General features: G+C 49.6%; 1 protein-coding gene and 1 long non-coding RNA gene across 2 annotated transcripts in view; one reads left to right on the top strand and one right to left on the bottom strand.

The window, feature by feature from the left end:
* LOC123614428 (uncharacterized) overlaps window positions 1–20,041 on the bottom strand; it is a 63,975-nt gene extending 43,934 nt beyond the window's left edge. The window contains exons 1-2 of the long non-coding RNA XR_006721796.2: window positions 19,537–20,041; window positions 17,613–17,701 (exon numbers count right to left, since the gene is read on the bottom strand). This is a non-coding gene — a long non-coding RNA (uncharacterized LOC123614428). The remainder of the gene's footprint in view (window positions 1–17,612; window positions 17,702–19,536) is intronic.
* A 148-nt stretch (window positions 20,042–20,189) lies between these two features.
* CTDSP2 (CTD small phosphatase 2) overlaps window positions 20,190–24,536 on the top strand; it is a 28,549-nt gene continuing 24,202 nt past the window's right edge. Inside the window, exons 1-2 of the mRNA XM_010946344.3 lie at window positions 20,190–20,252; window positions 22,859–22,946. The gene's annotated coding sequence lies outside the window, so the exon portion shown is untranslated. The remainder of the gene's footprint in view (window positions 20,253–22,858; window positions 22,947–24,536) is intronic.

The raw sequence follows: 24,536 nt of genomic DNA, 5'->3' as shown, positions 1-24,536 counted from the left end.
ATATTATGCTTAGTGAAATGTCAGACAAAGAACGACAAATACTGTATGATTTCACTTATAAATGGAATCTAAAAAATAATACAAATGAGTGTATGCAAACAGAAAGAGACTCACAGATATAGAAAACAAACCTGTGGTTACAAAGGGGAAAAGGAAGTGGGGAGGGACAAAGTAGGGGTATGGGATTAACAGATACAAATTACTGTGCATAAAATAGATAAGCAACAAGGATACACTGTACAGCAAAGGGAATCATACCCATTATCTTGTAATACCGAGAATGGAGTATAATCTGCAAAGATACTGAGTCACTATGCTACACACCTGAAACTAACACATTATTGTAAGTCAACAATACTTCAATAAAAAGGTCAAAGTAAAAATGAACCTAGAGGACCATGTTACTTTTATTTGTCACTGTTGACCTTTCCCTTGGACATGCCTCATGGGCACAGCGCTTCCCTGGGTTTCCTCCTACGTTCCTGGCCACTACTTTCAGTTTCCTTTCTTACGTTAATGGTGTTGAAGCTGGCGAGGGGCCCTTGGGAGGGTGTGGTCGTGTTATATACTTTCGTGTGTTCTACACTTTCCAAAATACTTTTTAAGAATAACTTGTACGTGAAGGCTCTCTTCTCATCTCTTCCCTTTTCCATCAGCCCCATCTGTTCTCAAAAGCAGGCAAAAGTGCATGTGAGCATCACCTGAGGATCTGGTTAAAGCCTTGCTCGCCCCGGTCTGCTGTCTTCCTGACCTTATCTCATGCCACACTGCCTTGTGCTGACATCGTTCCAGCCACACTGGCCTTCCTGTTTGTCCTCAAACACACTGGTAAGTTCTCTATGACCTTTGCACTTGCACAGCCACAAACAACATGATCCCTGCTCAGATGCCACCTCCTTCAAGCAGTCGCTCTAAAATAGTGCGCACACGCACACAAAGCTCAATCACACAGACCTGGTTTATTGTCTGCATAGCGCGTGTCACTATCTAAAATTATCTGGTTAACTTGGATTTCGTCCACTTGCTCCTTATTGTCCAGCACTGCTGGGAGGTGAATTCCTGTTTACTGCTTTATCCCACTTTTTGGCATATTCAAGCTGCTCTATAAATATATGTTGGTTGGCTGAATAGGTATATGCCTGCAGAACTCAGGAGAGAGAGCTGGCGGGGGCGGGGCATGTAGCTTTGGGAGCTGACATCACAACAGTAGCAGTTGGAAGCCGGCATGAATTGGTTTGCCCAGTGAGCGTGGGGAGAAGTAAGGAGGACCAGAAGAGAATGTAGGAGATGTCTACAGAGGGGAAAAAGGGAAAGGAGCCTGGGAAGGAAACCAAGAAGTGGCCAGAGAAGCTGCAGAGATACACTGGAGGGAGACTTGTCCTGGAAACCAAGGCAGAAGAAAGCTCAGGAGCAGGCTGGTGGACAGGCGCAGAAAAGAATCAACTGAACAGAGAGGTGCCCACTGGAGCCCAGTCACCAGGAAGTTATCCGTGAACATCCAGTTCCTGTAAAAAGAAGGGCAACCAGCAACCAACGAATGTTGTTAGTTAAGTGCGTCAGCCTCCCGCCATGTGGAGGGACAATTCTGACGTCCCTCAGAAGGTCTCAAGCAGGACTGAGCCCCAGTGTAACAAGCTGAAAAGAACATCCTTTATTGATCGGTCTTCCTTTCCAGTTTCATTCTCCCTGCTCGACCCTCCCTCTCCTCTGCTTCCTGGGATCCTCTCCCACATAAACCATTAGCATTTGAATCCTTTCTCAGGCTCTGCTTTTAGTGGAATCCAAACTCATACAGACTAGTCGCATTTCTCATCTCTCTTCCTGTTTTTCAAGGAGAGAATGAGATTTTCCTTTACATCTGATTGTCCAGAACTGGTCCACGTGCCCATATGTAAACTAACCATAAGCACAAGGGAAGGGGATGATTATGATCGGCTTAGTCCAGTCGTGACCCATTCCCTGGGACTCAGCGCAGCATCCACTGAGAACATCCAGCTAGATCCTGGCTGTCTCTGAACCATCACAATTCCCATGACTAATTAGTGTGAGGGCCCCTCACAAGGATGGCACATCTTAGCCCCCGTACTTCCCCCCAACCTGCACCAACCACAGCTACAGACCGCTGGGCGTTCAGTTCACACCTCTGCTCTGCAGGGCACCATGCTAAGTGCTGGGGGCCAGAATATAAGCACCACGAAACAGAATTCCAGGTCTGAAAGGCTGACTCATCTAGACATATTACACACACAGGACTGTAATGCAAACATGCAGAGAACAGCACAGTTGGTTCTAAATCAGAGACAGAAGAATTATCAGTCAGAATAGACTGAGTTATGCTGAAGAAACAAACACCCCCTCTGATTTATTTATCCCACACGACGCAGCCCTCCCGGGGACAGCAGGCTCTACTCCGTAGCATCATAGCATCATGCTCACACCAGAACCCAGCCTGACAAAGCAGCCGATGTCTGGATGTTGCTGAGCCAGAGGGAAAGGGAGCTTGGGAGGGGTTTGAATTAGCAATTGAATTCTTGGCCCAGAAGTGAAATGTGTGACTTCCACTTACAACTCATTGGCTAAAACCAGTCACATGGCCCCATCCAACCTCAGAGAGCCAAGGAAGTGAGAGCTTACCATATGCCAGAAGGCAGAGAGGCAGAGATATTTGGTGAACAGTGTAAAGACTTCCAGAAAGCATGAAGGAGGAAAGGCATTTGAACTGAGTTTTGAAAAATAATTTAGTCTTTAATAGATGAAGTTAAGGGGGAGTGGGGAGGACCTGCCAAACAGAGAGCGACATAGGAGAAGGCATGGAGGTCTGAAAGTGCCTGGCTAGTAAGACCAAGGCCAGGCTTCATGAGAGGACGAGGATCTGGCTGGGACTGGGTCTGGACAAGAAGGCTGAGGTTAGACTGTGAAGGACTTTGAGTATCATAATAAGGGTTTTATACTCCTATAGGTTATTGGCAATAGGGAGCTACAGAAAGATTTTTAAGCAGGTAAGTAACATGATCTGATTTGTGCTCTAGGAGGGTAACTTTGGCAGCCGAACGAGAAGGAGATTGGGAGAAAGACCAAAGGCTGAGAGACTGGAGGAGGCTGCTGTGACAGTCCAGGCGAGGGAGGAGGTGGAGCCGAAGCAGAGGCGGGGCTAGGAAGGACGCACAGGGCAGACAGACGGAAGAGACACCTCCCATCTAGAGAGGATCGCTGCCTTTTTTATACAAAAGCAGAGAAAATAACTTAACAACCCCCCCATATACCATCAGCCAGCTTTAATTGTTATCCACACGTGGCCGATTTTGCTTCATCTGTGCCCCAGTCCCCACTCAACCCACTAAATATTGTCTTAAAACAGATCCCAATTACCGTATTATTTAATCTGTAATTTCTTCAATATATGTCCTAAAAGGTAAAGACTTCTTATAAGAGTTGAGGAGCTCATTGGTAGAGCGCGTGCTTAGCATCTACAAGGTCTGGGGCTCGATCCCAGCACCTCCATCAAAATAAGTAAGTAAGCCTAATTGCCTACCCCCTCAAAAAGGACTCTTTATGAGAGTAACCACAATACCATTACCACACCTAAGATATTAGCAATCACTACTTAGCATTATCAAAATCCAGCCAATAGCAAAATGTCCCTGATGATTGCTCTTATTTTTTTCCCAGTCGGTTTGTCCAAATCAGAATCCAAACCAAGTCCACACATTTGGTTCTCCCTCTCTCTCTCTCGTCATTTAGCAATTGAGGATTCTGGGTCATCTGTCCCACAGAATTTCCCAAATTCTGGATTTTGCCAACAGAATCCCCCTGCTGTCATTTAACACGCTTGTCTTCTTCCTGCATTTCCTGTGAGCTGGTGGCCGGATCTAAAACTTCTCCCCTTTGAACAGAAGCAGAGGGAGGAGAAGAGGGTAGGGAAGGGAGCCACGATTTACACAGCACCTGCTGTGAGCCAGGTGCGGGGCGGACTCTTTATGAAGATGATCTCAGTTAAGCTGCACATGAACACTTCGAGGTGAGCACTCATCATCGCTGCTTTGATAGATGAGGAAACTGGGACTCAGGGAGGTTAAACAACCTGCCCAGCTCACAAAGCCAGAAAACAAAGGAGCCAGGTTAGAACCTGCTTCCGTCTAACTCCAAACCCCTTCTCTTCCCACTGCCCCGGAGTGGGGAAGAGACTCGGCCCGTGAGTGGCAGGCAGGAAGGAAGCCCAGCGATCCTGACTCCTGAGACAACTTTCATATTAACAGTAGACATTGTGGCTTGAGATGTGCCAGGTACCTTACATACATCACAAGGATCTAAATGATAGGTGCATCATTATCTCCATTTTACAGGTGAGGAGACTGAGGCCCAAAAGGGTAGGTGGCTTGCCCGTGGCACTGCAGTTAGTGAGCAGAGCCAGAATTCACCCCCAGGTTGGTCTGACAACCAAAAGAGCCCCCACTTTGCACCCCTGCCTTCCATGACCTCTCCTCCTGGATGGCTCCAGCCATCCTGGTGGCCGTGGCGGGATGGGGCTGCGTGCCAAGACAGAGATCAGCAGGCCGGCTTTCCTGGCTGGAGTCTGGAGAGTGGGCTCTCACTGTTGGCCCAGAGTGGGTCTACTCCTGTCTGCCACATGTCCCGTAGGCTCAGCTCACAGCGATGAGGGGTGGGAAGGGCTGGTGGCGCCCGGCCCCACCAATCTTGCCGGCAGGGATTCCCTCCTAGAGATTTCTCCCGAGGCCCCGCTTCCTGCTGTGGCGGAGCAAGGATCCAGGAGCGGTCCACTCAAAGGGGAGATGGAGGCAATGCTGGGAGGCCCTGGGAGCCCTCTTCTTCCCCAGAGCTGTCACGGACAATTGAGAGAAAAACCGGGACATTCTCCCCCACCAGGATATTTTGTATGCTTTGCACTTGCTGCTGCGTTTCCTTCATCTAAAAGCTCTAAAATTTCAAATAAAAAGGTACAATGAAAGCAGCAGCAGGATAAATAGCCACAGTGATCTGAGCTGAAACCCTGCAAGCTTTATTCACATCTTTAGAAAAACTCTGAAGGCGCCTAGTAGCAGCTGCAGTACAAAGCCTCACACTTTAATTCTAAGGCTGCCAGAAATAGGTCTGTCAGGCCTGAAATATCACTGCATTTCATTACTCTTAAATGTGCATTACCATCTCTGCCTCATTACCAGCTGGGGGGGGATTCTTCAGACCAACTCCGGAGAGAACCGGGAACCTGGGACTTGCGAGGAAGGGGAGGACCGAGCTGGGGCTGGAACATGGGGATGGGAGGGGAGACCCACAGGCTTAAAGCCCCACGAGGACAGAGATCAGACAGAGACCTACAGAAGCGGAGGATCCTGTTATTAACGTGTCCCCATCAGGCAGGCACTTGGGAGAGACTGATGTCACCAACCTGGGCGGTGAAGCCTGGAGGAGACAGGGAAGGGGCAGGACTGCTGGGGTGGCAGTGAGGACAACTGTTGAGCAAAGAATGAGGCCTGGGGAAGTGGTGGGTAAAGGGCAAGGAGGCCCTCATGTCTGGCGGCAGGTAGGAACTAGTCAAAGGCAGATTAGGCCATCACAACCTGGGGAACGTGAAATCACAGGCACAAAGCAGCCAATGAAAACTCCTGGAGGGAGGTGGCTGCTGGAGGTTTGGGAGTTTGCAGCCTGGAGAAATCTGCATGTTTATAATAACACTGACACTCAGGGCGGCTCTGAATAATTCAGTAGGCACTGTGATCTCGTTACAGTGCGTGTCCCTGGGGTACAAAGGGAGAGGGGCTGGCTCGGCCCAGGCCGGCTGCCGACGCCTGGCTCTCTGAAAGGGCATGACAGATGGGCCAGCGCTGGCCACCACCCAGTCACGCTTTGCACAGTGATTGGTTTTCAAAGGAGGACAGGGTTTGTGAATGAAGCCAGCTTGTTGCTTGCTGCCTTCAAATGGACGCTGCTGGGTCGCGTGGCCAGCCGGGCCCCCTTGTGAATGGGGCATCACCGGTGGATGGTGAACAAGCCAGAGGTGACTCCCCATCCCTTCCCCCTGTCCCTGCTGAGGCTGAGGCAGGAGGAAGGGGGGATGTGCCCCAATCTTTCTCTCTGCTTACAAGTTTAACCCTCCATTCGTCCTCCTTTGTGCTAGGCCTGTATCAGTTAGAATCAAGTTCAGATGGACATACAAAAAAAGTTAAGATGGATGTTTCTTTTTCTCTCATGTAAAGAAGTCCAAAGATAATCAAGAGACCCAGGCCCCTTGCAACTGAGGTTCTGCCATCCTTAGTTCTTACATGCCACTCCTGGCCCAACATAGCTGCTCACACTCCAACATCACATCCACATTCCAACCATCAGGAGAAAAGATGGGAAGAAGGGGCTTAGGGCACATGCCAGCCTTTTATTCTTTTCTTTTTGTTTTTTCAATTTCACACAAAAGCTTACGCTTAATAGACCACAACTCAGTTAGATGGTTACATCTAGCTGCAAGAGAGGCTGGGAAATGTTTTCTATGGCCATGTGTTTCCTGGCAGACAATTCTTCATGGTTCTATTCCATTTCTGCACATCTTGCAAGTGAAGCAGTAACTGTCACTTGTTCCAGATTATTCAGGATATAGTGAACATCCATGGAAGGTATATAGTACCCTCCTCCAGAGCAAAGAGCAGGCAAACTGCCCGTTATAAAAGATCTGGGTTCCCCAAGTTCCAGTTCATCTCCTGAAATGCAACCCACTGTGTGTTCAGGCATCATCACCCAGTCGTCTTTGTAAAGCCCTGTGGGAAGCAGGGCTGATACTCTTCTATTACTATTGCTGTGAGTAATGAACTGTCCATCTCTGACCCAGGAGTCTCAGCTCCCAGCAGCTATCACAGGGAGTAAGTAGAATAAAGTCTCAGACCTTCACAGTTCTTGACAGCGTTCAGCTAAGTGTTCAGCTAAGAATAAGGGTTTCTGCAGGGGTGTTTACTAGAAATCTACCACAGGTCCCTTCCAGCTACATAAACTGTCCACACAGGTGTTTTCAGGTGCCTCTGCCCCTCCCACAACCAAACAAAGGGCACAGCCTTCAGGTGGAACTCCAGCTACTTCCAGACTTCTAGCAGGGCCTGAAATGCCCAAAGACAGGGGTGCTAAGACACCTTTTCGCCTCCTCACCTCTGAGCATTCTCTCAGGGCCCCGTGGACTTCCTTCTTCCCATGTAGTCAGTTCGAAGATTCCAGAAGGGTGTTAAATGCTCTGGCTTCTGCATCTTGAATGACTTGGTGACCTTCTCTCAGTTCCCTGAACCAAACTGCCCCTCTTTCTCCATCCCCCACTCCATCTCCTCCAGCGCGCCCCTCCTCCCCACGCCCCCACCCTCCCACCAACATCTCCCAGGTCAGGTTCCCCTGGAGCTACAACCCTCATTCAGCCTGTTCTGCAGCTGCCTGCCCTGCCTAAGCCAGGTCTCCTCTGGGCAGTGAAGCTGGGGGCCCAGCCAGCCCATCTAAGCACCACTCCGGCCCCAGCCCCGACTCAAGATGCTCACATGTATGAGAAGAGGATCACCTTCAGTTCATTCTGCAGCCCCCTCAGTCTCCCTTCCCTTCCTCCTGCAAGCCAGGAATCCAAAGTCACCCTGAACTCCTCTCACCTCCCCATGACCATCCAGTCACCAAGCCCTGCCTCCTAAGTTTCTCTGGTGTCTGTCCCCTCTGCCCCAAACCTACCTACTGCCCTGGTTCAGACCCCACTGCCTCTGTTCTGGTTTCTCACTGCAGCCGCCCACCAGGTGCCCCGACCTCCTATCCAGGCTCCACAGAGTGCCCAAGTGACCATTCCAAGAAGTAAACTGACCAGCAGCCCTCACCTGCTGCTGAACAAGGTTCGAATGCCTTATCCTGGCACCTAAGACCTGACTGTTCCACCTGTCCCATTCATCTCTCTAGTCACCCTCTCCCAAACCCTCTCACATCAAGCCGCACTGGACTAGCCTGAAAGTCCCCAAAGGTGCCCTGTTCTCAAATGCCCCTGCGCTGTCACACCTGTTCTGAATCCTGCAAATGCCCTTCTCCCCTCTCCCTGCCCTGCTTCCTGGGCACCTACTTCCTGTCCATCTTTCAAGACCCAGCTTAAGCATGCCCTCATTTGAGAAGTGGTCTCCATGCTCCTCCACAACCCCAGCTGGGCTCTGCCCCTTGTGCTGCCACACAACTGTGTACACACATTATCTCCATCAGGACATGTCCCCCATTTATGCAGTTATCTGTTCACATTTTCTCTTCCTCCAGATGGTAAAATCCTGGCAAGCAGGGATCAGCTGTGTTCATCTTTGTGACCCGCCATGCTCAGTAAATCCTGGTTGACCGAATAAATGGATTGTCCCTCACTTTGCTCATCTCCAATTCCAAGGTTCACTCAATGGTGAGCTGTGACCGAAGTAACATAGCTCAAGAGAAAGGTCTCCCCTGAGGGTTTCAGGCTGGAAGATGATTCCGGGATGGAGAAAGAGGAACAGTGAGGCTGGGGAGGGGCAAATGGGAGGTTGCCCCTCATGGAGACCAAGGAATGGCAGCCAAGTGATGAGGGGCACAGAGAAGTCAGCTCCCAAAGGAAAAGCAGAACTGGGGGGGCATAGCCATATTCTCTGGCAGGTATGTGCACAGTAGAGGGACAGGGACAAGGAGGGGAGACCCAGTAGGGCCAGAATTTAAAACAGATGCTACCAGAGCCAGCAGACAGACCTGGAAGGAACATCTTAAAAGCACTCTCAGGCAATCCAGGGCTCAAGGTGTTTCCTTGGCCCCCAGGACAAGGAGCTCAGTCCAGGGCCAGGGACACTGCCTGCTGCCTCTCTGCCAAGGAGTGAGACCTTATACAGTGAGGTCCACATTGCATACTTAAAGGCTTCACACCCTGAATGCAACGTGAGATCCCTGACTGGGTCTTAGAACAGTAAGAGGACATGAGTGGAAAACATGAATCCAAAAGAAGTCAATCATTCGGTTAATAGTATTGCAGCAATGTTCATTTCTTCATTTTGGCAAACGTACCATGGTTAGGGAAGATGTTAACTTTAGGTGAAGAGAAGTGAAGAGTATTTGGGAACACGCCATATTATCTTGCAACTTTTCTGTAAGTCTAAATTCAGAGAGAAAGCAAAAGTTTAAACGGAAGGTAAAGGAGCAAAAAGAAGGACATACGTTTAATTCTTAGTTAGAAATCTGAAGCCCTTTGCTGTATTCATTTATCCACGCAACAAATATTTACTGAGTATCTACTATGTGCCAAGTGTTGTTTTCAGAGCCAACCCCTGCCACCCTGGAGCTTACATTTTAGTGAGTCTAGAGCTTAATCTGTCTGCCTAGCACCACTCCATCCTACACACTCAGCTCCCAGGCCTGGAAAGCTGGGTCATCTCCTCCCCGGGTCACGTCAGGATCCAGGAAGGGGCTGTGCTTGATCTGCAAGTCAGGAGGCCTGAGGTGGCTCCAGGCTGCGAGCTGAGTTAGACACTGCCTCCAGGCTTCCGAGCGGTCATGGAAGCCCTCGTGCCCGGGCTTTCTCAGTTGTAAAATGAGCAAAGTAGTAAGAAACCAACTTTGGCCCAGAGACATTCTGAAGTTCAGTGGGCATGAGAGTGTGTTCAAAGGATAAAAGTGCTTGTATTAATAGGACGGTTGTAAATATTTAGATTCAGACGAGGAAGTGGTTTAGGACCGCTCTTCTGTAGTTGCTACAAACCCTCCTCTTTCCGTTGTCAAAGAACTGAAGGAAAAAACCGAGGCAAACGTTGTGCGCTCACCCCGTGCAGGGGTCCAGGCTGGGCAGGCAGCCTGGACCAGCTCGATGACCAAGGCCAGGGGCAGGCCCACGCAGCGACTTGGTCCTCCGGGAGCCCCGCCGCCGCCGCCGCCGCCGCGGGCAGGAAGCTCGGAGCGGTCTCCGCCCGCGCCAGCCTCGCTCCCAGGGGAGGGGTCGGCGGCGGTGGCGCCGCGCCCCGGACGGGGACCCGCGGCGAGGCGGGGGAGGGGGGCTGGGCCAGGTACCGGAGGCCCGACCGCACCCCTTAGGAGGCCCACGCTGGCGACGCGGGCCGCGCCCCGCGAGGGGCCCGGCACAGGCGGCCCCGGCTGGCGCGGGCCCAGCCGCCTTCGGAGGGAAAGTTGTTGTTCAACCCTGAGGAATGCGGAGCCACCGCGGCGGCGGGCGGAAGCGGCGGGAGACCACAGCGGCCGCCGGCCGGGGCCGCGCTGGGACGGCGCGCGGCGCGCTCGGCCCCGACGTAACGCGCGGGTGCGGCGCAGGGAGGGCGGCGGCCCGAGGGCCCGGCCGGCCCACGGCCCGGAGGCGACGGCCACGCGGCCCGCTGCTGCCGCGCAGGGCCGGGCGGCCACGCGCAGGCCCCCGCCTCTGGGCCTCTGGGAAGAGGCAGGGCCAAGGGCAGAGGCAAGAACCGCTCACCGAGAACCCCAGGAAGGCGGGGGGGGGGGGTGTCTTTTCTGTCCCACGCCTGCAGAGTGCCTTGAACATAGTAGGCACTCAATAAGCAGTTTTGAAAGCGTGATCTAACGCCTCTTGACCTCAGTTTCCTCCTCGGTGCAACGAACGGTTTGATCTCTGAGGCCCCTAGCAACTCAGAAATTCTAGGATGCTGAGATTAAATCCCATGTGTACTGCTGTGGTTTTGCTTTTAGTTTTTCAGGGACATTTTTAGTGCTACCCTTTATGATGTGCCAGGAGTGAATCTGACACCAGATGGCTTTTTTTTTTTTTTTTAAATAAGAAAGAAGACAAAGGGAGGGAGAAAAATATTTTCCAACTGGCAGTGCTGACAGCATTTTGGAAGAGAATCCAGGGAGGCAAAGAGGAGCTGTTTCAGCCTGATTCTTCCTCTTCCCGCACACTCTGCCACGCTGGCCTCCACCAGAAATGGGGTAGATCATATTGGAGCTTTTTATAGATGAGGCGAAGGGAGCATCATCACAGGAAACTCCACCCGGAGTTGGTGTTCCCTTTGTCCTCTCCCGCTCTCACGGAGGACTGGCCCCTTAGCCTCAGGGTTACGGATGCCAGCTATAGGCAGGGCTCTGGCTAAAGGCTGACACTGGTGTTAATTAGAAGAACAGAGACACCTCGCAAGTCAAAAGCTAGCGCTCGCTGCCTGGGGAACATCAAGGAAAAATAGCCAAAATGGCAGTGTGTCGTCTGGAATTCCTCTTCTCCTGGATCCAACTCCCTCTCCTTACACAGGGAGGAAGGGAACTGGTCCTTGCTCAGAATGGCCTCTAGCTCGGTTCGGAGCGTTGTGGCAAGGAGAAGGGAAATTCCTAGAATGAGCCAATTTGGCAGCGTGTACAGTGGTGTCAAAGGGGATGCTCGCAGTCAGGCTGCTTGGGTTCAAGTCCTGACTGCACCACTTACTAGTCATTTGACTAGGACGGCGACTTTACCTCTCTGTGCCTTAGTTTCTTCCACTGTAAAATGGAATAAAGTCCCACACTCCCCCCACCCCTTGTGGTCTGCATCTTCAACAGACCGAAAAGGTAAGCATTTAATATTTTTCTCATTTGTTCAGCTACAGGATCCTCCAAACTAGGACCTCTTGCTTGGGTACAGGATCCTTGAAGAGCCCCACTGTGGCACTGGCACCTCTGGGCAAACGGATCTCAATCCAGCTAACTGGTTCCTCCCTCGTCCTCCTTCACATCCCCAGGAGACTGGAGGAAGGCAGCACAGGATGAGCAGGAATCATGCATCAGGCTCCAACTTGATGAATCACCCAGAAGGAATCTGGGGGTCTCAGTAAGAAAGGGGCCACCCTTAACCCTTGGGGAAGAAGGGAGCAGTGGGTGAGGAGAGGGGTCTGTTGGTGCTAGGTTGGGAAGTTGTGGTCAGTGCAGTAGACAACGAGGAACTTGTGACGGCCACCAAGGTAAATGATCCTATTGCATGTCCTTTTTTCTGCTGATAAACTGTTTTCTAATTGTTTAAGATGCAGAGTTCTTAATCCTTTACCAGCAAGCTCCTTGAGACCAGGTTGTCTTTACACACACACACACACACACACACTCCCAGGAGAGGCTACACAAAAAGTAAGCACTCTGGAAATGCTTATTGATTTGGCTGAGCTGTTTGTTACATAATGAATGTGTGTGTCCCACCCCAAATTCATTTGTTGAGCTCCTACCCCAGTGTTATGGTGTTAGGAGGTGGGACCTCTGGGTGATCAGGTCATGAGCCCTCATGAATGGAATCAGTGCTCTCTTAAAAGACACTGCGTAGAGCTCTCCTGCCTCTTCTGCCGCGTGGGCACCCTGCTAGAAAGCAGCCATCTATGAACTGGGAAGCAGGCCCTCAACAGACACGGACTCTTCCTGCACCTTGATCTGGAAACGGGAACGTGACAAATTTCTGTTGTTTATGACCCACCCGGTCTATGGTATCATGTTGTAGCAGTCTGAACCAAGACATGTTAGAACAGAGGAAAGGGCTAGAACTCCAGACTGGTTGGACAAAGGGAGACAGGAGGTAGCTGGGCACTCAGGGACCAGAGGGTCATCTGCTTGCCCCACGTGTCTTTCCTTCAACCCACAGGCTCTCCCTCCAAATACTCCATTCAAACTTTCCCACCTTCTAGAAAGTCACTGACATCTCAGTTCCCAACCTGTCCTCACAAAGGAGCTAATGTCCATGGCAGACCTGGGAAAATACATGTCTTCAGCTACTCTGTCACTCCTGGCCTGTGTGAGCCCCCAAGGCAAGCTTTGCTGCCACGTCTTTCCCTTCCTGGCACGGGCACTGGACTCCAAGCCAGGACAGAGCCAACTGCTGCTGCCCTGAGGCACTTCCTGGAATCTCCATATGGTTCTTTGGGTGGCTGGCTCACTCCCACCCTTTGGGTCTCCTCTTCAGAGCGGGCTTTCTTGACCACCATCTATCACAATTAACGGCACCCCTAAGACTACCTTCCATTACTTTACCCTGTGACTTTTGTTCACTGTGTCTCCACTCCACCCAGACTGAAAGTTCCCTAAGAGCAGGGGTCTTGGCTCCTGCTCATCACCATATCCTAGCCCCTTTCACAGTGCCTGGTATACAGTCAGTCTCTGCTTAATGGCTGGTGGCCTCCTCCCAGAGTTATTCCCCTTCCTCTAGCATTTTTAGTCAGTTCTTACCTATAAGGTAATTCTTGTATCTCCAAATTATGCATCAGCCTCCTTTATTTTGAAAACTTACTAATCCCACTCTTCAGCTGTCAGCTTATTTTCCCCTCCTTTACCCCACCAGCTATCAAGGAAAGATATCTGGCAGTGTCTTATGTGTTAGGCTCTTTTGGTTGAAAGCAACAGAAGACCAACTAAAAGCGGCTCAAACAATGAACAAGTATATCATTGTTCAGAGGCAGAAAAAGTTAATTCCACCTTCGAAGAAGGCAGGCCTCCAGGTAGCTCCTCATTCTGTGGCGACCCACTGGCCTGGTGGGCTTCCCCTTGCGTCTCATTGGCCAGGGTTGCACCACGTGCCTAGGTCTAAACCAATCACTGGCAAGGAGGCAGAAGCACCCTGATTGGCTGCTTAGACTTACCAACTTTCATCTCCTGCAGCTGAGGGGGGTTCCCTTCCCTGAGTTCAGGGCAGGTAAATTCTGGAACAAAATCAAGGCTCACCAGCACAGGAAAAAGGTAGGGAGTGGCAGCAGAATCTATGAGCTGCCCAATAAGCTTTCAATAAATTGTTTTTCTGTTTAAGTTAGCCAGAGTTGGTTTCTGTGGCCTGTAACCACAGAATTCTGGCTGATGCAGCTCTGGGGCTGCACAGTGAGGAGTGACAGGAGCGGCATTCATGGCCAGGAGGAGTGAGGTCAGCACACAGCCGTGAGATGGAACAGAAGGGCCACACAAGGAGCAGACGTGAAAGAGCCCCGAGACCCCGGAAACAGTTCGTGAGGCTTTGAGAGCTGGGTTATTAGGGCTTAGAGCCAGAGGCTGTGTATTTCAAGTGACTGTACTGTGATTACACCCCCAGGCTATGTAACCTGGGGAAGGAGGTCATATGGATGTTCAGTAAATACTGAAGTGGACTGAAGTGGCCAGCCTCTCTTTTAAAATCTCTATCCTTCCTTGGTGTCCAAGAGGCCATCCATGTAGATGACTGGCCTTTCCCACCCACTGCCTTTCCTGCAGTAGACGTGAGCAATCACATAGCCATTTCCCCCATGTCTCACCCACCTCAGGGACGTGCTGCTTTGTGGTTCTGCACTTGAGTGGCTCTCCCATCTCTGACCCAAGACTCCACCGTCTCTCAGACCTGCCCCATCCTCAAACCTGCGACTCACACCTTCTGTCTCTGACCTTAAACTCCTTTCCTTCCTCACCTCTTCTCGGCTGCCCACTCCCACTGAGCCTGCTTTGAAGAACTTGGTCCAGTCCCTGGCACGTAATGGACATCCCGTTAGTGGTTACCAGTATTGCCTCATTCTCTTCTGCCTTGTGGCAAATGTGCTGCTCCAAAGCCAGCCACTTTAGCCCTGCCCCATTCTAGAATGTCCCCCACCTGTCTCGCTCTCTCCAAGCTGGGGGTTACTCTCTGCCTCTCAGTACCTCCCACCCGGTTCCCTGTGTCCTCACCACGGATTCTGACTGTCTCACCTCAGCTTGGCCTCACTGGTGCCCAGCAATCCTTGTTATCTCTGGGAGGCGCCAATCACGCCCCCCCAACAGCTCTTCTAAGCTCCTGAAGCTCCTCTCCTCCCCTGCTCACCTTCCTCCTACAGGTGATCCCCCCCCCCCTTTGTCAGCAGGAGCAGGAGTTTCAGGCGCAGACGGCACTTCTGTCCACCTCAGGAGGACATCTCAGACTTCTGGTCACGAGATAGTGGAGTACAGCCCTTTCTGTCCCCTTTTTCTCTCAAAAAATCACTTCCAAAATGACAAGAAGAAGAATCAGAAACAGAAGCCCAAATCCCATCTTCAACTAAACTTGGAGACATTAAGAATCTTGAACCACGTCATACGAAAACAGAGAGTGGATGGGAGAGTGGCAAGTGGCTAGGAAAGGCAGGCCCAGAACATCCAGAGGCATGTGCCCAGGAGAAGCAAGCTGACCCCTCCCTGAGAACCCCAGCAAAGCTAGGAATTAGAAGCAGCAAGGAAACTAGAAGGCGAGGGTCTAAAAACTGGGGGCTTATTTGAAGATCTACTGAAAGAGCAATTTGACAGTCAGGAAACTCAGAGGCCCCAGTGCAATCAAGTGACTTATTGTGTCCCCTTCCCTACTCATGCAGGAGACAGGAAGATCGCTTCTGGAGATACAGCTTTGAAACAGAGAGATGCTGGTCTTTGGGGGTGGGGGGAGGGGGGAATGGAGAAGAGGTGGGATCAAAAGCTCAGTGAGGGGGGAGGGTACAGTCCTAGTGGTAGAGTGGTTGCTTAGCATGCATGAAGTCCTGGGTTCAATCCCCAGTACCTCTATTAAAATAAATCAACAAATCCAATTACTTCCCCCCTAAAAAAAATTTTTTTAAAAAGCAGCTGAGTGAAAGTTGGCATTCTGATTGTGTAACTCGTCCTACTTGCCACATACCTCTCCCCACCCCCCACACTCCACCCACTTGGAGGACCCTGGGCAGTTGGGCTTATAACCTTCAAGCAGGAGGCTAGACTAGAAGATCCTATTCTGGAAAAACAGAACTGTGCCAATGATACTGACAATCAGGGCTCCCCAAGGAAAGAGTCCAGCCAGCTACCCAGTTGCCCTAACTTGAGTCCACAGTGAGTGCTTCCAACTGGCTCTCCAGTGCCTCCTTCTCAAGCGTGAACAGACAGCCAAGGAAGACCAGACAACTAAGGAAATTCTCCTAACTGATACAAATCAAAACAACAGAAAACACAAAATCAGAGGAAACAGAGACAATAAAGGGAGAAGAACATTTCAAATGAATGTCCTCGAAGAGATGACACTGCATGCATCCAGAGATGGAGAACATGAAATCGTTCAGAACAGAAAGAACAAGGAACATGAAAGCACTTCTGAAATTTTTTAAGAAAGAAAGAAAGAAAGAGAAAAAGGGTCGTATTACATACTTAATAAATGGATTGGGATATAACACTGGGGATATCAGAATATAGAAGAAAGAGATGGTTAATAAAAGAGAAATAATAATAAAATTAGAGGATCAGTTCTCTTGTATTGTATCCTTTTATCCAGCATTCTAATAATAAGAGTGATAAAAATTTGAAAGAAATAATAAAGAAATTCCCAGAATTAAAGGACATAAAATGTTATAACAGATTTTAATAGATGTTAAGCTTTAGCATTCATCAGAATATGTGGAGGGCTTGTTAAAGCACAGATTGTTAAAATACACATCCACAAACACACACGGAATATTATTCAGCCGTTAAAATACAGAAGGTAATCTTGCCATTTGTGACATGAATGGACCTCAGAGGCTTTCTGCCAAGTGAAGTAAGTCAGACAGAGAAAGACAAATACCATGATCTCACTTATATGTGGAATTTAAAAAACAAAAACAAAACAATAAAACCAGGCTTATTGCCAGAGGCCGGCAGTGGGGTTGAGAGAAATGGGTGACCAGGGTCAAAAGGTACAAACTTACATTTATAAAATAAGGAAGTCACAAGGATACAATGTACACACGGTGACTATAGTTAACAATACTATATTGCATATCTGAAAGTTGCTGAGTCAATCTTAAAAGTTCTCATCACAAGAAAAAAGTGTAACTATATATGGTGACTGAAGTGAACTCGACTTATTGTGATCATTTCACAATGTATACAAATATTGAATTACTATGTTGTGCACCTGAAACTAATATAATGTTTTGTGTCAATTACACCTCAATAAAAACAACAACAACAAAGCACAGATTGCTGGGACCTCTCACCAGAGTTTCTGATTCAGTAGATGTGAGGTAGTTGCCCCTAGGCAGAGGATAAAAATTTGCATTTCTAACATATTCAGGTGATGCTGATGGTGCTGGTTGAGGACCACACTTCGAAAACCACTGTTAGATTAAAAAGACCTATCAAGGACCATGAAAAATGACCCGTGCTGATAAACTGTGACGTTTTAATATATCAGGGATAACAGAGAGTCCTAAAAGGGGCGGGGAGGGGAATTCAAAGTCTCAGGAATCAAAATAGCATGAGATAAATACAAAACAGAAATAGACTCACAGACATAGAATATAAACTTGTGGTTGCCAAGGGGGCGAGGGGTGGGAAGAGATAGACTGGGATTTCAAAATTGTAGAATAGATATACAAGATTATACTGTATAGCATGGGGAAATATACACAAGATCTTATGGTAGCTTACAGAGAAAAAAATGTGACAATGAATTTATACATGTTCATGTATAACTGAAAAATTGTGTTGTACACTGGAATTTGACACAACATTGTAAAATGATTATAAATCAATAAAAAAAAAGTTTAAAAAAAATAGCATGAGACTTCTCAATTCCAATCAGAGTCTGCAAGATAAGGAGGCAATATCTTCAAACTTCTGAAGGAAAATGATATTCAACCTAAAATTCTATACCCAGCCAAAACTAGTCATCAAGAGTGAGGGTAGGATAAAGCAATTTTAGGCAGGTAAAAGTCGCTAAATCTTACCTCCCAGGCATTCTTTCTCAGGAAGCTACTGGAGGATGTGCTTCATCCCAACAAGGAAGTAAACTGAAGAAGAGGAAGATACTGGGTCCCTGAAAGAGGAAAAGGGCAAAGAGAATTCTTAATGATTGGCCATGGAAGTCCAAGGGTGACAGGTGTGCTACAGGCAACACATACAGAGAAAACCGGAAGGATGGAGTGCCCCAGGACAAATGTTTCCTAGGAAAAATAACACAGAACCGATAAGATTATATGACAGGTTTGGTCATATGCAAAACTGTACTGAGAAGGCGTTTTACAGAACTGTTGACGGGTGTGGGAAGACGCCGAGCCAGAGATTCAAAGAAAACCAAGCAAATAAAAAATGAGGCAGTTAACTCCAGGAAAAACAAAAAAAGTTGTACAAGAAAGGAAATGTAAACAGAGCATACAGCAACTAAGTTATATTAGAAGAGGAAATGTAACCAGCATACTTGCCTCAAAAGTAAACACTATTTTCAAAGTCAATAATGAGATCACTGAACATGGATTTGACCATAAATTATGATATAAACATAATGGGGGTGAGGAGAGGGGGAAGAGGCAAGTAAAAGAATCAAAATCCTTATCTACCAAGATGAGAAGTCAACAAATTGGACGGATGAACCCAGAAAAGCAGTACATACACCATTTAGAAATAAGGAAGGAAATACCAGAAGAAACAGCCAAACTGAGTTGAAAGCAGTTGCCCCTGCGGCCTAGGATAAAGGTTGGGAGAAAGGCCAGTGGGACTTCTGTTTTTGTTACAGGCCCTTTATAACTATTTGATTTTTCAGCTATGTGTATGTATTTTCTTGATAAAAATAAATATTAATTTTGTAAAGCAACTATGAAAGAACGTGTCACATCCTCCACTACAGAATGCCTGTGGGGCCTCCTGTGTCCTCAAAGGAGCAGGGGTCTCCCTGCGTTCATCCTCTCCCGGGTGGGCATTACTCATCAGCTCAGCCCATTTCTTCTCCCAAATGCACTCTCTCTGTCTCCTCTTGTTCTGTCAGCCATCAGCAGGGTGGCTGTACTCCAGCCCTACTGAGCTGTCAGTCCCCAGAACGTGCTTCTGGGACTTTGCACGCACTGTGCCCTCTACCCAGAAGACTATTCTTTCCTATTCCACTCTCACCCCAACCCATTAAGGATAGGTTATACTTCAGGCCTCAGCTTAGATAACGCATCCTCCTTCCCAACCTACTCTGGGCTAAGGGCCCCTCCTCTGTGTTTCCTGCGGCTGCGCTTCCCGGCTGTGGCTCTCAGCACACGGTACTGCAAATGCCCCTCACCTGTCTAGCTTTCCCACTAGCCTGTAAGCTCTATGAAGACAGGCATGCTGTCTTAATCACTGTAGCCCCGGGACAAGGCCTGGAGCCTGGTAAAACAGTCAGTACTGGTGCAAATGGCTGAATGCATGACTCATATTAGGAAAGGCTCAAAAAATATTTGAATGAGTAATAAATATTCTAATGTAGACCTCCCGCTCCATCCAAAATAGGCCTCCTTTCTGTCATCTCCATCCTACCCTCTACACTCTCTCTGTCCTACAAGGTCATACTTCCCAGGCAAGTTGGCTGTGGCCAGTGCCTCAACTTCCAATCTACTCACTCCTGCCTTGACCCTACAAAGAAGCCAAAGGCCCCTTCCTGTGACCAAGTTCAGCTCCAGTACAGGGATTTCTGAGTTCACACTAGACTAGAGTGAGCAGCTTAGGGACTGTCTGCCCAGCCGGGAAGGCAATCAAGCCCCTTTTGGTGCCTTGTCTCCACGCCCAAAGTACAGCTCTCAGAGGTTTGGGGTCCAGGCTAAGCAGCGGGGACACGGCTGGCTCTTGACTTTGGCCTCACAAGGATCCGTCTAGGCATAAACGAAGCTGACTGGCTCTCCCCAGTCTTCTCACCTCCCTGTCCATTTTGCAGAGAGTCTAGCCCTTCGAGCCGGCACGCCTTGGCGACTCCCGGCCGGCGTCTTCCAGTGAGAACGGTATGGCGGGCCCTGCCCGAGGGCCAGGGAGGATGCGAGGTGAGAGACCCGAGTGCTCCGCGGGGGCCAAGCACGCAGTAGGCGCTGAAGGGTAAAACCCTGCCGCGCATCACTCCCAAAATGAAGCTGGCCTCCTCGAGGTCTGAGGAGAAGGCTCCAGAATCTGCAGGACTGGAAAGCCTCTAGGTCGCCAGCCTGGGGCAGGGGCGTCCTGCCGCCCCACCCCCAGCGCGCCACGTGACCTCAAAGGGCCGCCAGGGGGTTGGAATGCGGCGACCTAAGCGGTGCCCCCGGAGGGGCCGGCGGCGCGGCGGCGCGGGGCGGGGGGGTGGGGGAGGAAGGGGCCGCACCCGGGGCCGCGAGGCCGGGAGGGCTGGGGGCGGGGCGCCGAGGGGGCCCTTCTTCCCTTTCCCCACCGCGCGCGCTGGGGGAAGCGAGGGTAGGAGATGGTTTGGCTTCGTCCAGGAAGCCTGTAAATACGGGCCGAGAAACTCGATCTGCTCCTGTCGCTTCCCTATTTAGGAGAAGGGAGGGAGCCAGGCGATTAGTGGCTCCTGGGGGCGCAGGTCACGTGGATGCCCAGGCCTAGCTGGGGGGAGGGAGAGGCTGTGCTCCTGAGGAACCCGGATCGAGGTAGGCTCGGCGGCTCCCGCCCCATATAGATCCATTTGTCCTCATCTTACAGGCTCGCGCAGTGACCATGGGGTGGGAAAGTCGAGGGTCTGCGCTACTGCGGGTTCGTCCACCCCACCCTCCCTTTCCAAATGCCTGGGCGACGGTGTCCGTCTGTTCCACCAAGCCTCAGTCGGCTCGGCCTCGTTTCCAAAGCCCGGGTGAGAAGTGAAGGACTCCTGAGTCCCACACTCCTGCACCTGTGGTGGCCAGCAGGCGCCGAAGCTCTGCTCCGGGTCTGGGACTCCCCTGTCCTGGGTGGTGGAGAAAGTGTCTAGGAGGCTGGCATCCTGCCTCCCAGCTTCACTGGCTCAGTGGCCCAGGAGATCAGCAGTGCCCAGGAAGGAAAGTGCCTACGGGGACTAGCTTCCAACAGAGCCTACTGTGTGCCAAGCTCTGTGAGGGCACCGGAGTGTGGTGAAAAACAGATTGTGCCTGCCCTCAAGCAGCTTACACTGGAGTGGTGGGAACAGTCAAGCAAACGAGAATGAAAATACAGGAGCAAAGAGGAGCATCTGAGTCAGGCTGGGACCTGGGAGGATCTGAGGAAGAGGTGGCACTTGAATTGTATTTTAAAGGATGAGGAGTCATCACACAGGGGTTGGGGAAGAGGCATCCAGGCAGAAAGAACCGCCTGTGCAGAAGTGTGGAAGCACACACAGTGCCAAAGAATCACAGGTGCCTACTTTCACAGGACAGAAGCCCGGGCGATATGGGGAAGGTGTGTGAGATGGTGCGGGTAAATCACCACGAGCCAGAGCGAGGCATCTGAGCTTGTCCTGCAAGTCATGGGGAACTGCTGAATCATTCTATATAGACAGGATCAGATTTGCATCTTCTAGGAGAGCTGGGGATGGATTTGGATTGGGGCCCTAGAGAAGGAGAGATTAGGTGATTAGGTGCCTGTTGCCAGCCTCCCCTGAGACAGCAGTAGTGGGAATCAGAAGAATGAAAAGGCCTGACAAATACTGGTGAGGCAAAGAGCCACTTGGCTTCAGGATGGATTGGGGATGGGTATGAGTGGGAAGGAAGATTCTTGGGTGACCTCAGGTTTCTGGCTTGGAGAACCAGGCAGATGATGGGTGCAGAAGGCAGGGTTGATGATAATGAGAGTAATATTTATTGAGCATCTCCAGTGTTTCAGGTACTCAGTGCTTCACATATTATCTCATTTAATCCTCATAATAACCTATGAAATAGGTACTATTGTTATCCCCATTTTAGGGTGAAGAAACTAAATCAGGAGGTCCAATAACTAAGTACTAGGGTTGGGATGATGCACATGCCTGCGCCCTGCAGAATTCCTCATCTCCAATCTGAAGCCCCAGGGAGCTTCCCAGGCTACTCTACGAAGAAGCTATAGCCACTGCCGCTAACCCTCCCTTCCTCCCCAGCCCCCTGGCATCTGGTAGTCCCCACAACTGTTCAGTCACTGTCACTGGGTCTTTTTCAACCCACCTCATCTCACCCCTAGGACCTTGCCCTGAACAGCCAGGACAGGACCCCACAAGCCTTGTGACAGGAGGGCAGAGGGCTCCGGAACTGCGGTGCTGAGACCCCACCTTCCCAGTTACAATGCGAAACGGAACTGAGACTCTGCAGGAACAATCAGAGAAAGCAAGAAAATGGATGTGTTCCATTTGTAATAAAAAATTGTTTTTAATTTAATGGAAAATTTCAGTGACATCAGAGGGTCATGAAAGGGTCTCCTTGGGCTCAACCCTGTATTTATTTTCTGTGGGGGAAGGGGCAGGGTTCTGGAGCAAGTGTGCACCTCCTGTAAAGGAAGCTCCTCCAGCTCCGTTTCCCTTTCCCAAACCTTGGCTCAGAAACACCCAGTCCAACCCAAGTAACCATGGGAGACAGGCACAGACGGCACTCCTTTGAGCCCCACCCTCACTACCCCACTACTTGACTTGGGGTGGGAGTCGGGGAGAGAAGGTGTGTTGTTTCCAAACTGCCTCTCATCAACCTTCAGGTGGAGGTAAAGTTGAGATAATGGGATGGAACAGGTAGGTGACCAGAGATAGTCCATAAGCTTTCTCTTGGGAGAGTTGTTAGGCCTAGAGAGCCCTGGCCTCAGCTACCACCCTTGAACATAATTAAACAGAGCCTACCCAAAGTCACACAGCCAGCAGCTGGCCCAGGGCCTGGAGGCAGAAGGTTATTTACCAGGCTGCTTGAGGTAGAAGTTAGCCGTTTCACCTCCCCCACCCCCTTAATTGTAGGATAGAGGTCCATCATGACCCCAGAGAGCTTTCTAGGGCAGAGATCTGTAATCTGGGGACAGAGCAGGGAGAAGCCCGTGGCATCATGAGTCCAGGCCCTGCCAGTCTGTGTTCCAGGCTCCAATAAAGCTGCCACTGCCTTTGTAGTTTCTGGAGGCACAAAGGCCCTCACCAGGCCTCTCTGGGACCTTTCTCTCATCTGACCTCTCCACCCTGGGTTATATGTGCACCCTTGTGCCTCTGGCCTTAGAAGGGCTTCTCTATGTTTCCCTGTAAATGAACCTTTCTTTGACATCAGAGCAAGAGGTACTTGAGGGCTATCTCCCGCGTGTCTTTCAGGGATAGCTGGAGCCCTACGCACAGAAGACGTCCACAGCATGCAGAGATGAAAGCAGTATGGTTCCAACGATGGGGTCACAACCTGGTGGTGAGTCGTGAAATCCATTTAGAGAGTCATGGCCAGCATTTAAAACAAATGAAATAGGATGCAATAAATAGAAAGCATCAGAATGCACACACATAGCAGGATAAGTATTGTCCCATGAAACTTGCTTTAGCCATCTCACAATACAAAACGTGTTCCTTTTTTCCTTTAAATTGAAGTATAGTTGATTTACAATGTGTTAGTTTCTAGTGTACAGTAAAGTGATTCAGTTATATGCATATATCTATTCTTTTTTGTATTATTTTCCATTATGGATTATTACAGGATATTGAATATATTTCCCCATGCTACCAAAATTTGTTTATTGCTGTGGGTCACCGAACCCCTCGTTCAGAACACTGGTTAAGACATAGAGTCAAGACTAGTATAGCAAATAGATAAAGAAAGCTTACCTGCTCTGTGTTAGGCATTATGCTAGATTCAAAATGAATTTAATACAGTCTCAATTCATCTTCTGGTTGGGAAGTCAGTAAGCAAACTGTCTGCAAAACATGATGCTAAGTGTTCTGAGGGAGTATGTAGGAGGCTAGAAAGCTCTGATGTGAGAGTGGGTATCTGGGAGGGCTTCCCAGAGGAGGTGAGGCAGTCAGCCATTCTTAGCAAGAAGTCAATGACTGGGTTCTAATATCTCTTCCATCCTATAGATAAGAAAGGAACTATGGTAAGGTGTCAGATTCAAGTCTTAAAGTTTAAAGACAACTTCTAGCCCTGCCTCCTCTTCTTAACAAGCTGTGAGACCTTAGGTGAGTCAGTTAACCTTTCCAGACCCTGTTTCCTCACCTACAAAATGGGTATATCTGCTCTGTCAACCTCAAAGCAGTAAGAGATCAAATGAGACAGAAAATGTATGTGAAAGTACTTTGTAAGCTATAAAAGGGGGAGGGATTTTCTCTATGGACAAGAAAATGGAAGTGCAGAGAGGTCAAGAGGTTAAGTGCCCAACACTCCAGAGCTGGGAGTAGCAGGCATCCCTCAATCCTCAATCCTCAGTTCCTGCCTTCACTCCTCCTTCTCCCACTGCAGCTGAACTACCCCGCAAGAGGGTGGGGGCAGGGCCCAAAAGGCCCCCTAGCAACCTGCCTATTGAAGATTAACCTTAAGAATCCTTTTGTTTTAATGATTTTTAGATAATGATGGAAGGTAAAGATGTGAGAACTCTTCCTTTTCCCTTCTGTTAATGAATTAGGATCTACCCAAACTCAATGTTTAAAGTTACATAAGCATCATTCAGATCTTCTGTAACAGCTACTTTCATTTTGGAGAAATTAAAGTGGTGTTATATAAAAAGGTTTTGTGTATGTATATGTAGGAACAGAAGGAACAGGTACACATGAGCACTGTTAGGGCACACAGGCACATACACATCACCACCTCACCTGTCCCCATGGGGAGAAGGTATTTGACAGTATCTGTAGAGTTTAGCTGTGACCTGCTTGTCTTCCAACCCCCAGTGAGACCTGGTGCAGGTGGGGCAATGGGAACTATAGTAGGAAGGTCGTCAGCTGCCCCGACCCTCCCAGGGACCAGAGAAGTCCTGACCTTCCTTAAAGTTCCTTCCTTGGCAGGGTTAGT

This window comes from Camelus bactrianus, chromosome 12 (assembly GCF_048773025.1).
Source record: "Camelus bactrianus isolate YW-2024 breed Bactrian camel chromosome 12, ASM4877302v1, whole genome shotgun sequence".
Taxonomy (NCBI): Eukaryota; Metazoa; Chordata; class Mammalia; order Artiodactyla; family Camelidae; genus Camelus; species Camelus bactrianus.
The sequence above is the reverse complement of the archived record's forward strand: the minus strand, read 5'-3'. Positions and strand labels throughout refer to the sequence as shown.